We start from the raw sequence: 13,640 nt of genomic DNA on the forward strand, positions 1-13,640 counted from the left end.
GCGCTGCTGGGGAAAAACATTTTGTGTTGGTCTCCAGGGTTATTGCGCTGGGGTGTGTGCTGGCATACTCTCTCTCTGTCTCTCCAAAGGGCCTTGACAGGGATACGGTCTTCAGGAAAGGGGTTCCCTGTGTGTGTGTGTCTGTGTGAAGTGTGTCGGTACGCGTGTGTCGACATGTTTGACGAGGAAGGCTCGCTTAATGTGGAGGGGGAGTGCTTGAATGTCAGGTCGCCGTCGGCAACGCCGACACCGGAATGGGTGGATATGCTGAATGTCTTAAATGCAAATGTCAATCTATTGCATAAAAGATTAGACAAGGCAGAAGCTAGGGATCAGTCAGGTAGCCAGTCCATGCCTGTCCCTGGGGCGCCAGGTCCTTCGGGGTCTCAGAAGCGCACCATATCCCAGATCGATGACACAGATACCGACACAGATACTGACTCTAGTGTCGACTATGAAGATGCAAAATTACAGCCAAAGGTGGCTAAGGGTATACGGTACATGATTATTGCCATTAAAGAGGTTTTGCATATTACTGAGGAACCCCCTGTCCCTGACACGAGGGTACACATGTATAAAGGGAAAAAGCCTGAAGTCACTTTTCCATCCTCATTTGAATTAAGTGACTTGTGCGAAAAGGCTTGGGAATCTCCGGATAGGAGACCACAAGTTCCAAAAAGGATTCTCATGGCGTATCCTTTTCCACAAACTGATAGGATACGCTGGGAATCTTCGCCAAAAGTTGACAAGGCGCTGACACGTTTGTCTAAAAAGGTGGCACTGCCTTCTCAGGATACGGCTTCCCTCAAGGAACCTGCTGATAGCAGGCAGGAAATTACCTTAAAGCACATTTACAATCATTCCGGTACTATTGCTCGACCGGCTATGGCGTCGGCCTGGGTTTGTAGTGCGGTTGTGGCATGGGCAGATTCCTTATCTACGGAAATTGACACCTTAGATAGGGACGCCATTCAAATGACCATAGAGCATATCAGAGATGCTGCCTTGTATATGAGGGATGCTCAGAGAGACATTTGTTTATTAAGCTCCAGAATAAATGCTATTTCTATTTCTGCTAGGCGGCTCTTGTGGACCCGACAGTGGACGGGAGATGCCGATTCAAAGCGGCATATGGAGTCCTTGCCTTACAAAGGGGATGAGTTGTTTGGAGACGGCCTCGCGGATCTTGTCTCTACGGCTATGGCTGGTAAGTCAAATTTCTTACCTTATGTCCCGCCGCAGCATACAAAAAAGGCACCTCATTATCAAATGCAGTCCTTTCGTTCCAATAAAAACAAGAAGGTACGTGGATCATCCTTTGTTGCCAGAGGGAAAGGCAGGGGAAAAAAGCTGCACACAGCTAGTTCCCAAGAGCAGAAGTCCTCCCCTGCATCTGCAAAGTCCACCGCATGACGCTGGGGCTTTTCTGAGGGGAGGCAGATCTGGTGGGGGCTCGTCTTCGATTTTTCAGCCACGTCTGGGTTCACTCGCAGGTGGATCCCTGGGCATTAGAGATTGTTTCTCAGGGATACAGGCTGGAATTCGAAGACTTGCCTCCTCGCCGATTTTTCAAATCGGCTCTGCCGGCTTCCCCGTCAGAGAGGGAGCTAGTGTTGGCAGCAATCCAAAAATTGTATATTCAACAGGTGATTGTCACAGTTCCTCATCTCCAGCAAGGATATTACTCAACCCTGTTTGTGGTCCCGAAACCGGACGGTTCGGTCAGACCCATTTTAAACCTGAAATATCTGAACCTGTACTTGAAGAGGTTCAAGTTCAAAATGGAGTCACTCAGGGTGGTCATCGCCAGCCTGGAGGGGGGGGGATTGGATGGTGTCCCTGGACATAAAGGACGCTTACCTTCATGTTCCGATATTCCCCCCGCATCAGGCGGTCCTGAGATTTGCAGTGCAGGACTGTCACTACCAATTTCAGACGTTGCCGTTTGGTCTTTCCACGGCCCCGAGAATTTTCACCAAGGTAATGGCGGAAATGATGGTGCTCCTGCGCAGGCAGGGGGTCACAATTATCACATACTTGGACGATCTCCTCATAAAGGCGAGATCTCGGGAGAGGTTGCTGGACAGCGTGTCTCTGTCCATGAAGACGTTGCAGATACACGGCTGGATTCTCAATATACCGAAGTCCCAGCTAGTCCCTACAACGCGTCTGACCTTTTTGGGGCTGATTCTAGACACAGACCAGAAAAAGGTTTTTCTTCCGATCGAAAAGGTTCAGGAACTCATAGCCATGGTCAGGAACCTATTAAAACCAAAAAAGGTTTTAGTGCATCATTGCACGCGGGTCCTAGGGAAGATGGTGGCTTCCTACGAGGCCATCCCTTTCGGCAGGTTCCATGCGAGGACTTTTCAATGGGACCTCTTGGACAAGTGGTCCGGGTCCCATTTACAAATGCATCAAAGGATCACCCTGTCTCCCAGGACCAGGGTATCTCTCCTGTGGTGGCTGAACAGTGCTCACCTACTAGAAGGTCGCAGGTTCGGCATTCAGGACTGGGTCCTGGTGACCACGGACGCAAGCCTCCGAGGCTGGGGAGCAGTGACACTGGGAATAAATTTCCAGGGTCTCTGGTCAAGCCTAGAGTCCTGTCTCCACATCAACGTCCTGGAGTTGAGGGCCATATACAACGCCCTGCGTCAAGCGGAGGAATTGCTTCGGTGAAAACCGGTTCTGATTCAGTCAGACAATGTCACGGCAGTGGCTCATATAAACCGCCAAGGCGGAACAAGGAGCAGAATGGCCATGGCAGAAGCGACCAGGATTCTACGCTGGGCGGAAGGCCATGTAAGCGCGCTGTCAGCGGTGTTCATCCCGGGGGTGGACAACTGGGAGGCGGACTTCCTCAGCAGGCACGACCTGCATCCGGGAGAGTGGGGACTTCATCAAGAAGTCTTCGCACAGATCACGGATCGTTGGGGACTGCCTCAAATCGACATGATGGCATCCCGTCTCAACAAAAAGCTAAAGCGGTATTGCGCCAGGTCAAGGGACCCTCAGGCGGTAGCGGTAGACGCTCTGGTGACACCTTGGGTGTTCAGATTGGTCTATGTGTTTCCTCCTCTTCCTCTTATACCCAAGGTATTGAGAATAATATGAAGAAGCAGGGTCAGAACAATACTCATTGTTCCGGATTGGCCACGGAGGTCTCGGTATCCGGAGCTGCAAGAGTTGCTCGCAGGGGATCCGTGGCCTCTTCCTCTAAGGCAGGACCTGCTGCGGCAGGGGCCCTGTCTGTTCCAAGACTTACTGCGGCTGCGTTTGACGGCATGGCGGTTGAACGCCGGATCCTAGCGGAAAAAGGGATTCCGGAGGAAGTCATTCCTACCCTGATCAAGGCTAGGAAAGACGTGACGTTAAAACATTATCACCATATTTGGCGGAAATATGTTTCTTGGTGTGAGGCCAGAGCTGCTCCTACGGAGGAGTTCCATTTGGGCCGTCTACTTCACTTCCTTCAAACAGGAGTGACTTTGGGCCTAAAATTAGGGTCCATAAAGGTCCAGATTTCGGCCTTATCCATTTTCTTTCAAAGAGAATTGGCCTCTATTCCTGAAGTACAGACCTTTGTGAAGGGAGTGCTGCATATTCAGCCTCCCTTTGTGCCTCCGGTGGCGCCTTGGGATCTTAACGTGGTGTTACGTTTCCTCAAGTCACCTTGGTTTGAACCACTCAAAACTGTGGAGTTGAAATACCTCACGTGGAAAGTGGTCATGTTGTTGGCGTTAGCTTCGGCAAGACGTGTTTCCGAATTGGCGGCTTTATCACATAAAAACCCATACTTGGTTTTTCACGTGGATAGGGCAGAGTTGAGGACTCGCCCTCACTTTCTGCCAAAAGTGGTCTCATCTTTTCATGTGAACCAACCTATTGTCGTGCTTGTGGCTACACGGGACTTGGAGGATTCCGAGTCCCTGGATGTAGTCAGGGCTTTGAAGATTTATGTGACCAGAACGGCTATAATCAGGAAGACTGAAGCTTTGTTCGTTCTGTATGCAGCCAACAAGGTTGGCGCTCCTGCTTCAAAGCAGACTATTGCTCGCTGGATCTGTAACACGATTCAGCAGGCGCATTCTATGGCAGGATTGCCGTTACCGAAATCGGTTAAGGCCCACTCCACTAGGAAAGTGGGCTCTTTTTGGGCGGCTGCCCGAGGGGTCTCGGCATTACAGTTGTGCCGAGCAAGCTACTTGGTCAGGGACAAACACCTTTGCAAAGTTCTATAAGTTTGATACCCTGGCTGAGGAGGACCTCCTGTTTGCTCAATCGGTGCTGCAGAGTCATCCGCACTCTCCCGCCTGTTTGGGAGCTTTGGTATAATCCCCATGGTCCTTACGGAGTCCCAGCATCCTCAAGGACGTTAGAGAAAATAAGATTTTACTTACCGGTAAATCTATTTCTCGTAGTCCGTAGAGGATGCTGGGCGCCCGTCCCCAGTGCGGACTTCTTCTGCAAGACTTGTATATAGTTATTGCTTACATAAGGGTTATGTTATAGTTTTTCGGTGGAACCGTGCTATGTTGTTGTTCATACTGTTAACTGGGTAAGTTTTTTTTTGTATAATCTGTTTTTATTCAGGACAATGTAAGGATTACATCACATTTTAACAGAAAAAGAAGGAAATCATCAGGACACGCAATGAAGGTCTATAACATCATAGCCTTAAAGAGTAGGGTAGCGTATCGCCCCCAGCGCTGGGGGTTGGTACAGGTACTGGCATTAGTAGGCGATTCTATAATATCCATTTGGTGTCCACTCGCTATCTATCCATTCCATAATGTAATCGTGGTATCTTAAGTAACATTGTGGAAAAGTTATAGAAAAGAGAGAAGAATGAAATGAAAGAGACAGGAGAGAAAGAACATAGTGTGACCAAACTGGGGGGTTTTCGAATTGGGGGGGAGGTGCGGTACAATCTCTCTAATCGATCAGCTGCGTGGCTAAGTCATTTGGTAGCATAGACGTAGTCTTTGTAGTCTTTGGAGGACATATAGTCTATCCAGGGCATCCATGTGGTCATGAACTCCGAGAGTTTGTCTCTGGAAACCAGGAGGATGTTTTCCATATTCATGTAATAACTAATTCTAGTGAACCATAGTTTCCTTGTGGGTGGGAAAGGAGATCTCCATAGTGTGGGCATGACTGCCCGCGCAGCATTAGACAGGTGGCGGAGTAGTGATGTTTTGTGCTGAGCCAGTGAAATTGAGGAGTGGGAAAGCAACCAAAAGGCCGGGTCTGTAGGGACGGGAGCATGAAGTATGTCTTGAGAAATGGATATAACATCAGCCCAGAATGGTTTTAGTAGGGGACAGTTCCACCAGATGTGCATTAGGGAGCCCGTAGCGTTAAGACATCTCCAACATCTGTCCGTCACTCCAGGATACATGAAGTGGAGGAGAGAGGGGTGTCTGTACCATCTCATTAAGAGTTTATATTGAGTTTCCCTAACTTGTATGCAGACTGAGCTTTTATGGGATTTAAGGAATATCATCCGCCAGTCTTTGTCTGTTAGGGGGATCCCGAGATCCCTTTCCCAGGCCAGCTGGAAGGGTGTGGGCTTCTGAGCACCTGGAGTCTGCAATAATCTGTAAAGTGAGGAGACGGTGTGTTGAGGGGGCATGTAGCGACGCACAGCCTCTCGAACTGTGTTAATTCTCGTGAGGCCTGGAGATATCTACGCTCAGAATGCAGAAAGGGTCTAAGCTGTATATATTTCCAGAAATCATGTTGTGGGATTTCCCATTTTGATCGTACTTCCGAGAATTGTTTAACTCCTGAGGAGACTGCCAACTGGCCTACCCTAAAGAGACCCTCGAGGGCCCATTCACGAAAATGGGAGGGTGTTAGGCCGGGTTGGAAGTCGGGGTTAGCTAGAAAAGAGGTCAGTGGGCCAAAATCTGAAGAGAGGAAGTGCCAGCGGCGCGCTTTTTTCCAAAAGGAAAGGGTCGTAGTGATAGTTGGGTGAGGGGAGGGGGGCTTGGGTAGGGAGGGGAGCCAGGGAAAGATCTCTGGGAATTGTTGCATATATAGCCCCTCTATAGCCACCCATTGCTTTGTGTCTCGACTCCTCGTCCAATCCAGAACCCTATTGAGCAATATTGCCCAATAGTAGCCTCTGATATCAGGTAGCTGGAAACCACCACTTCGGGTGGAGCGAGTCATAATGGATCGGCTGATTCTTGGCCGTCTCCGAGACCAGATAAATTGTTGTATCAAGAGTTGGATGGACTTGAACCAGGAGTCTGGGATCCGTATGGGGAGGGCCTGTAGTTTGTAGAGTAGTTTGGGGAGAGTATTCATCTTTACAACATTCACCCTCCCCAGCCAAGAGAGTGGTTTGAGGTACCATCTGCTATAATCAGCCCTGAGTGTTCGAAGGAGGGGGGCGAAACTTAAAGTGTATAAACAAGACAGGTCGTTTGGCAGCTGTATTCCCAAGTAGGACAAGTGGGAGGCATTCCAGGTAAAGGGGAAGGATCGCTTAAGTTTGGCTACTGTGTCGGGGGGGGGGGGGGAAATGTTCAGGGCGCATGATTTGGACATGGTGATCTTAAAGTTGGAGAGTGTTCCGAAATGGGATAGCTCTTGCATAAGGTGAGGGAGGGAGGAAACCGGATGCGTTATTGTGGCTAGTAGATCGTCAGCAAACAGGGAAAGTTTGTGCTCTGTTTCACCAATCCTCAGGCCCGTAATGCAATCATTGGCCCTAATAGCTCTAGCAAAAGCTTCGATACAGAGGACAAAGAGTAGAGGGGATAGTGGGCAGCCCTGTCGTGTCCCGTTACTTATGGGAAAGGAGTCGGATAAAGATCCGTTTACTCGGACCCGAGCTGTGGGCGATCTATAAAGTCCCATTATTCTATCAAGCATCCGGGGACCCAATCCAATATGTCCCAGCACAGACCTCATAAAACCCCAACTGACCCTATCAAAAGTCTTTTCGGCGTCGGTGGATAGCAGCACTGTGGGTGGACCACCCTGGGATGCGATATGAATCAGGCTCAGTACCTTAGTGGTATTGTCCTTAGCCTCGCGGCCCAGGACAAAACCCACCTGGTCGTTGTGGATCAGGGAAGGCAGGAATACATTCAGTCTATTTGCCATTAGTTTTGCGAAAAGCTTGACATCGACGTTTAGGAGAGATATAGGCCTATAGCTGGAACACACCGAGGGGTCCTTACCGGGCTTGGGCAAAACAGAAATGTGTGCCTCCAGGGACTGGCTGGAGAAATGGGTATCTGCGGAGATTGAATTAAAGGCCTGAAGAAGATAGGGGGATGTGAGGTCTTTGAATTGTTTATAGTAGGTGAGGGTGAAGCCGTCCGGCCCTGGGCTCTTACCAGATGGTGTCATAGTCAGGGCAGTCTCCAGTTCTTGTTGGGTAAAAGGTAGTTCCAGTGCTTCCCTATCTGAAGGTGATAGGACGGGGTAGGACACTTTTTCTAGATATGTCTTCGCCTGTAAAAAGTCGTAAGGGGAGGCAGTGCCATCAGGTCGGTTCTCTAAATTATATAAAAGGGAGTAATACTGTTTGAAGCATGCCGCAATTTCAGGGGTTTTGAATCGGAGAGTATTCCCGAGATCTTTTATATTGTTAATATACAAAGAGGAGCGTTGGGCCTTAAGAGCCTGGGCCAGGAGGCGACCAGGTTTATTACCCCACTGGTAATATTTGGAGTTGCATTTACGGACTGAAAGTTGGATACTATCAGTAAGGGTTTTCTTTAGTTGGGCCCGTGTATCTAGTAGTTCTAGGTAGTCAGTCTCCGACAGAGTCGCTTTGTGCAAGGACTCAAGATGGTGGAGTCTGTCTAATAGTTTGGTGATTAGTGCTGACCTCTGCTTCTTCATAAATGTCCCCAACTGTATGAGCTTACCTCGTATGGTGCATTTATGCGCTTCCCATAGGGTAATCTTTGAGACATCGTCGGTATCGTTTATGGAGAAGAATTCAGTCAGAGCTTTTTCTATTTCACCCCTGCAATATTGGTCTTGCAGCAATGACTCATTAAGACGCCAGGTCCATTGACCTGGGGTAGTCTGGGGGGGTCGAAAGCATCATATGTACTGGAGCATGGTCAGACCAGGTTATCGAACCTATGGAGGAGTCTATTAATAAGGGGAGATGTCTGTGACTCAGAAATAAATAATCGAGGCGAGAGTAAGCATTGTGTCCGGGGGAATAGAAGGAGTAATCTCTATCCGAGGGATGAAGAATCCGCCAGGAGTCAGCCAGCTGGAGGTCGTGAAACAGTCGTCTAACCTGTCGGCATTGACGTTGGGAAGTCAGAGGAGCATTAGAAGATGAATCTAAGGATGGGTCCATTATCCAGTTCAGATCACCTCCTAGAACAATCACTCCTGAAAGGAATGGTTCTATTTGGGAAAGTGCGGTGCGGAAAAATGGAACCTGGTCCTTGTTTGGGGCGTAAAGTGCGATAAATGTGTATGGGCAAGTGCATATTTTACAATGAACCACCAGGAGTCGACCCGGGACCAGCTTATGGACTGATATGTCTGACAGCTGGAGAGTCCTGGAGAACACAATCGCTACACCCTTTGATTTAGAGTCTGGGTTATTATTATAAAAGGCCTGGGGGTAATGGTAGTTAGTCAGGGGAGGGTTTTTAGCTGAAATTTTAAAATGCGTCTCCTGGACCAGTGCAACATCTACTCTGTCAGCCCAAAGGGACCTCAAAAGAGATGATCTTTTCTCCGGTACATTGAGACCTTTCGCGTTGATCGATGCGACTTTAATTTTGCCAGTGGACGTCATAGGAGATATGTGGTATAATGGAGGGTGGTGGGTCCAGAATGGTCAATGAAAGAAAAGAGGGAGAAGTAGGGGGGAAAAAGAGAGGGACAGAGCATGGAGAAAAAACAATAATAACATTCAAAAAACCCGCAATGGAGTAACCGATCCATCTAAGGATTGGGAACCCAAGAGGCCAAACAGCCAGGGGCGGGTGTGGGGCGGGTGAGGGAGCCACCGCCAAAGGCATAATGATAATGAGAAAAAATAATGCAGTAAACAGTATACATGTATAGATTTAACTAATTGTAAGCAATAAACTGTAAACCGTAAACCTCGTCAACATAGAGAAATCTTCGAATAGTAGGATGAAAGAAATCCTGTAATGAGAGAACAGGAAATAGCAATAATCAATGGCTCAAGACATATTGGGGGGGTGAGGGCGGAGCCTCAGTAACAGCGTGGGTTCACATGAAGGTTCTTCAGTGGTGTGAAATGGTATCACGTTGTAACCTGAAAATAGAGTCACGCCGCAACCTAGAGAAACAATTTAAGTAGAGCTAGAACAAACAAGAAATCTCAGGTAATCGGTCAGGTAACACGTGGATCCTTATTGGAGGGGGATCCATTGGTGCTTTTCCCCCCAGCCTTCTGCACCATTTGCCAAGGTGATCCTGTATTCAGGGGTTGGAGAGGTGGTAGCTCCGGGATAGGGATGTCCCAATCGCGCAAGTCAGGTTTTGGTATGCCAAGTCCCATACAGAACTCTGGGAGATCCGAGTAGGAGTTGAGGGTGTGGGTTTTTCTGGATGAGGAGACCTGGAGATTAAATGGAAAGCCCCACCGGTATTTCAATTGACGTTTGCGGAGTTCATCCGTTAGGGGCTTGAGCGCTTTCCGTTGTTGTAGTGTATGCCAGGACAAGTCTTGGTAAATTTGGATCGCGGAACCGTTGAAGTCCACTCCATCAAGTTGGCGGACTTTGCGCATGATGTCCTCTTTTTAGGAGAAATAATGCAACCTGCATATGACATCACGTGGTCTGTCTGCGGAGAGACCTCTTGGTTTCAGGGCGCGATGAGCCCTATCGAAAGTGATGGTATCATTGGGATCGTTACCTAGGATCTCGTTGAAGATCTTCGTAAGAGCGTCGATCAGGCCTGTTTGAGGGACTTCCTCCGGCAGACCCCGCACACGGATATTGTTTCTCCTCCCCCTGTTATCCAAATCTGTTAACCGCGTTTGGAGGGAGCGGATCTCCGATGATTGGGTTTCGATGACGGTCGTCAATGATTTTAGGAAGGTGTCAGAGGAAGCTTGGTGATCCTCCAAGCTCGACACCCGATCAGAGATGTGAGAAATATCCTGTCTCATAGCGGCCAGTTCACGTCTCACTGTGTCTTGCAGGTCTTGTTTAGTGGGTAGATTTTTCATATAGGCTAATATGTCTTGCAGATCCTTGCCTCCCGGGGAGCGGACATGTGGTGTATCTGCGCTTGGGGAAGACGGGTGAGGGACCTGCGGGAGAGTGGGGGAGGTTGCTGCAGGAGGGTTGTCTGTTGGAGCGGGTGAGGTAGGTTGTAAGAAGGGCCTCATGGCAGATTGCGACATGTTCCCCCGAGGAGTTGGTTTGCCGGTCTTTTGAGAAGATTTCTTGTTCTTGGGCATCACTCAATCAGCATCGAGAAGCTCAATTTCCTTGAGATCAAGTTGACGAGGTGAAATATGGTTACATAATTTGCACAAGAGTGCCTTCAGCGGCGTGGCTCCCTATGGATTGGCATCAGCAGCACATTACGGCATTGATGGCCACGGCAGCCGGTTTAGGTGTACATCTTATAGCATTATAGGCTCTGAGAGACTGAGAAGCTGTTATTTAATTTCTCTTGTTAAAGCAGAGGTATATTTCTCCCGTAAATTACCCCGAAATAACCACTAGGGGGAGCCTTCTAAGTGAGCTATAGCTTGGGACCTGTAGTTTGGTGTGTCTCAATGCCTGCCGGATGTTGTGTGGAAATGGAGTCCCCGGCTTCAAGGGGGGAACTAGGCCGCAATCTGCAGGGGGGTGTTAAGGCCCCCTTCAGCTCTGTGGATCCAATCCCCGTGGCAGAGAAATAGCTGAGCCCCACTGGCATATATGTGTGGGCACTGTGGTGAGGAAGGGGTGCACCTCTATGTAAGAGGCAGTATGTCTGGTAAGGCAGTGATCTCTGGTCACCCCGGGGTCTTCCAGGGCTGTGTGTCCAGGGGTAGGGGTAGCCCTGGGGTCTGTAGCGCGTGGGAGGTGAGGGGTATGTGTATCGCCTCCGAGGCGGCCGGGCGGTTCGGGCGGAGGGACTCACCGCGCCTCGGGGCTGCAGGAGAGAGGCGGCCGGCTCGTGGGCGTCCCAGCAGCTCCGTGCGGGCAGCCGGCGCGGCGGTCGCAGGCTAAGCTCCGTCTATGGAGCGGACCCACCGCTGCGTAGAGGTCCGTCTCCCCACTCCTCTGGTGAGTCTCGTTGGGTGCAGGGAGAACGGCAGGGTCCCGCTAAAAAGCCCGTGTGTAGCGGGAGGTCTTCTCCGGATGCTGCACCTACTCCAGGCCCCGGCTTACGTCTGGGGAGGAAGGCCGCAGTCCGCAGGAGCGCTTAAAAGCGCTCCCCGACTCCGCGGGTTCCTCGGGCACCGGCAGCAAGATAAGGGGGGTCGCTGGGGTACCTTCTGATTGTTTAAGGGTGTGGATAAAGAGGGTTAAGAGGCCCTATATGTGCCAATTTTGGGAGAGCTGGGGAAAGGCACACCCACTTCACTTGCCAGCCAAGCCACGCCCCCCAACTGGGTAAGTTTATCACAAGTTATACGGTGTGATTGGTGTGGCTGGTATGAATCTCACCCTTAGATTTACAAAAATCCTTCCTCGTACTGTCCATCTCCTCTGGGCACAGTTTCCCTAACTGAGGTCTGGAGGAGGGGCATAGAGGGAGGAGCCAGTGCACACCCAGGGTCCAAAGCTTTCTTAAAGTGCCCTATCTCCTGCGGAGCAAGTCTATTCCCCATGGTCCTTACGGAGTCCCAGCATCCTCTACGGACTACGAGAAATAGTTTTACCGGTAAGTAAAATCTTATTTTTAAACCGCATATGTATACAATATATAAAAAAAAGAGAACCTACCAAGTGGTAATTCTCTCCAGGCGCTGATTGGGGAGGTTCAGCACAGCAGCTATATACAGAGGTTGGTCAGACCTCACACACAATAAACATTCGAATAGGATAGCGCTAATAGGTCATAGATGAGATACGTAGGTCAGATTGCATATTTAATACATAATAAAAATCAATATAGCATCCATATGGAATAACATGAACAATAATAATTGTTAAAAAAAACCCTAATAAATGGATTTTGAGATAAACTATTAACTATTAATGTCGACCTTCCACTACTAATTGGGTCCACGGACTTTTGAAGGGGACTATATTATAGGAACAGGTCCTATTTTCTCCACCATTGCTTGATCTATACATAAGGGAGTTTTTATCTCAAAATCCATTTATTAGGGTTTTTTTTAACAATTATTATTGTTCATGTTATTCCATATGGATGCTATATTGATTTTTATTATGTATTAAATATGCAATCTGACCTACGTATCTCATCTATGACCTATTAGCGCTATCCTATTCGAATGTTTAATGTATACAATATAACAGTTTAGGTATTGCAAGTTAGATTTATACAGTGCACCTGGAAAATATTCACAGCGCTTCACTTTTTCCACATTTTGTTATGTTACAGCTTTATTCCAAAATAGCACCTGGGCGGGCACGCCTAGTCACAGACGGAGCCACGACTAGCGTGGCTCCATCTGTATCTTAGGGGAAATTTTACCCATTCCTCTTTGCAGCACCTCTCAAGCTTCAAATTGGATGGGAAGTGTCGGTGCACAGCCATTTTCAGATCTCTCCAGAGATGTTCAATCAGATTCAAGCCTGGGCTCTGGCTGGGCCACTCAAGGACATTCACAGTGTTGTCCTGAAGCCACTCCTTTGATATCGCCTATGTGTGCTTAGGGTCGTTGCCCTGCTGAAAGATGAACCGTCGCCCCAGTCTGAGGTCAAGAGCGATCTGGAGAAGGTTTTCATCCAGGATGTCTCTGTACATTGCTGCATTCATCTTTCCCTCTATCCTGACTAGTCTCCTAGTTCCTGCCACTGAAAAACATCCCCACAGTATGATGCTGCCACCGTCATGCTTCACTGTAGGGATGGTATTGGCCTGGTGATGAGCGGTGCCTGGTTTCCTCCAAACATGACGCCTGGCATTCACGCCAAAGAGTTTAATATTTGTCTCATCAGACCAGAGAATTTTGTTTCTCATGGTCTGAGAGTCCTTCATTTGCATTTTGGCAAACTCCAGGCGGGTTGCAATGTGCTTTTTTTACTAAGGAGTGGCTTCTATCTGGCCACTCTACCGTACACGCCTGTTTGCTGGATTGCTGCAGAGATGATTGTCATGCTGGAAGGTTCTCCTCTCTCCACAGAGGAATGCTGTAGCTCTGACAGAGTGACCATCGGGTTCTTGGTCACCTCCCTGACTAGGGCTCTTCTCCCCCGATCGCTCAGTTTAGACGGCAGGCCAGCTCTTGGAAGAGTCCTGGTGGTTCCGAACTTCTTTCATTTCCGGATGATGGAGGCTACTGTGCTCATTGGTACCTTCAATGCAGCCAGTATTTTTCTGTACCCTTCCCCAGATTTGTGCCTCGAGACAATCCTGTCTCAGAGGTCTACAGACAATTCTTTTGACTTCATGCTTGGTTTGTGCTCAGACATGCACTGTCAATTGTAGGACCGTATATAGACAGGTGTGTGCCCTTCTAAACCACATCCAAA

At 48.9% G+C, this 13,640-nt stretch overlaps 1 protein-coding gene across 1 annotated transcript in view; it reads left to right on the top strand.

Annotated features, from left to right (window-relative positions):
- The window catches only part of GABRB3 (gamma-aminobutyric acid type A receptor subunit beta3), a 283,823-nt gene that overhangs the window by 44,483 nt on the left and 225,700 nt on the right, over positions 1 to 13,640 (top strand). The window lies entirely within an intron of this gene.

This window comes from Pseudophryne corroboree, chromosome 2 (genome assembly GCF_028390025.1).
Source record: "Pseudophryne corroboree isolate aPseCor3 chromosome 2, aPseCor3.hap2, whole genome shotgun sequence".
In the NCBI taxonomy this organism is placed as follows: domain Eukaryota; kingdom Metazoa; phylum Chordata; class Amphibia; order Anura; family Myobatrachidae; genus Pseudophryne; species Pseudophryne corroboree.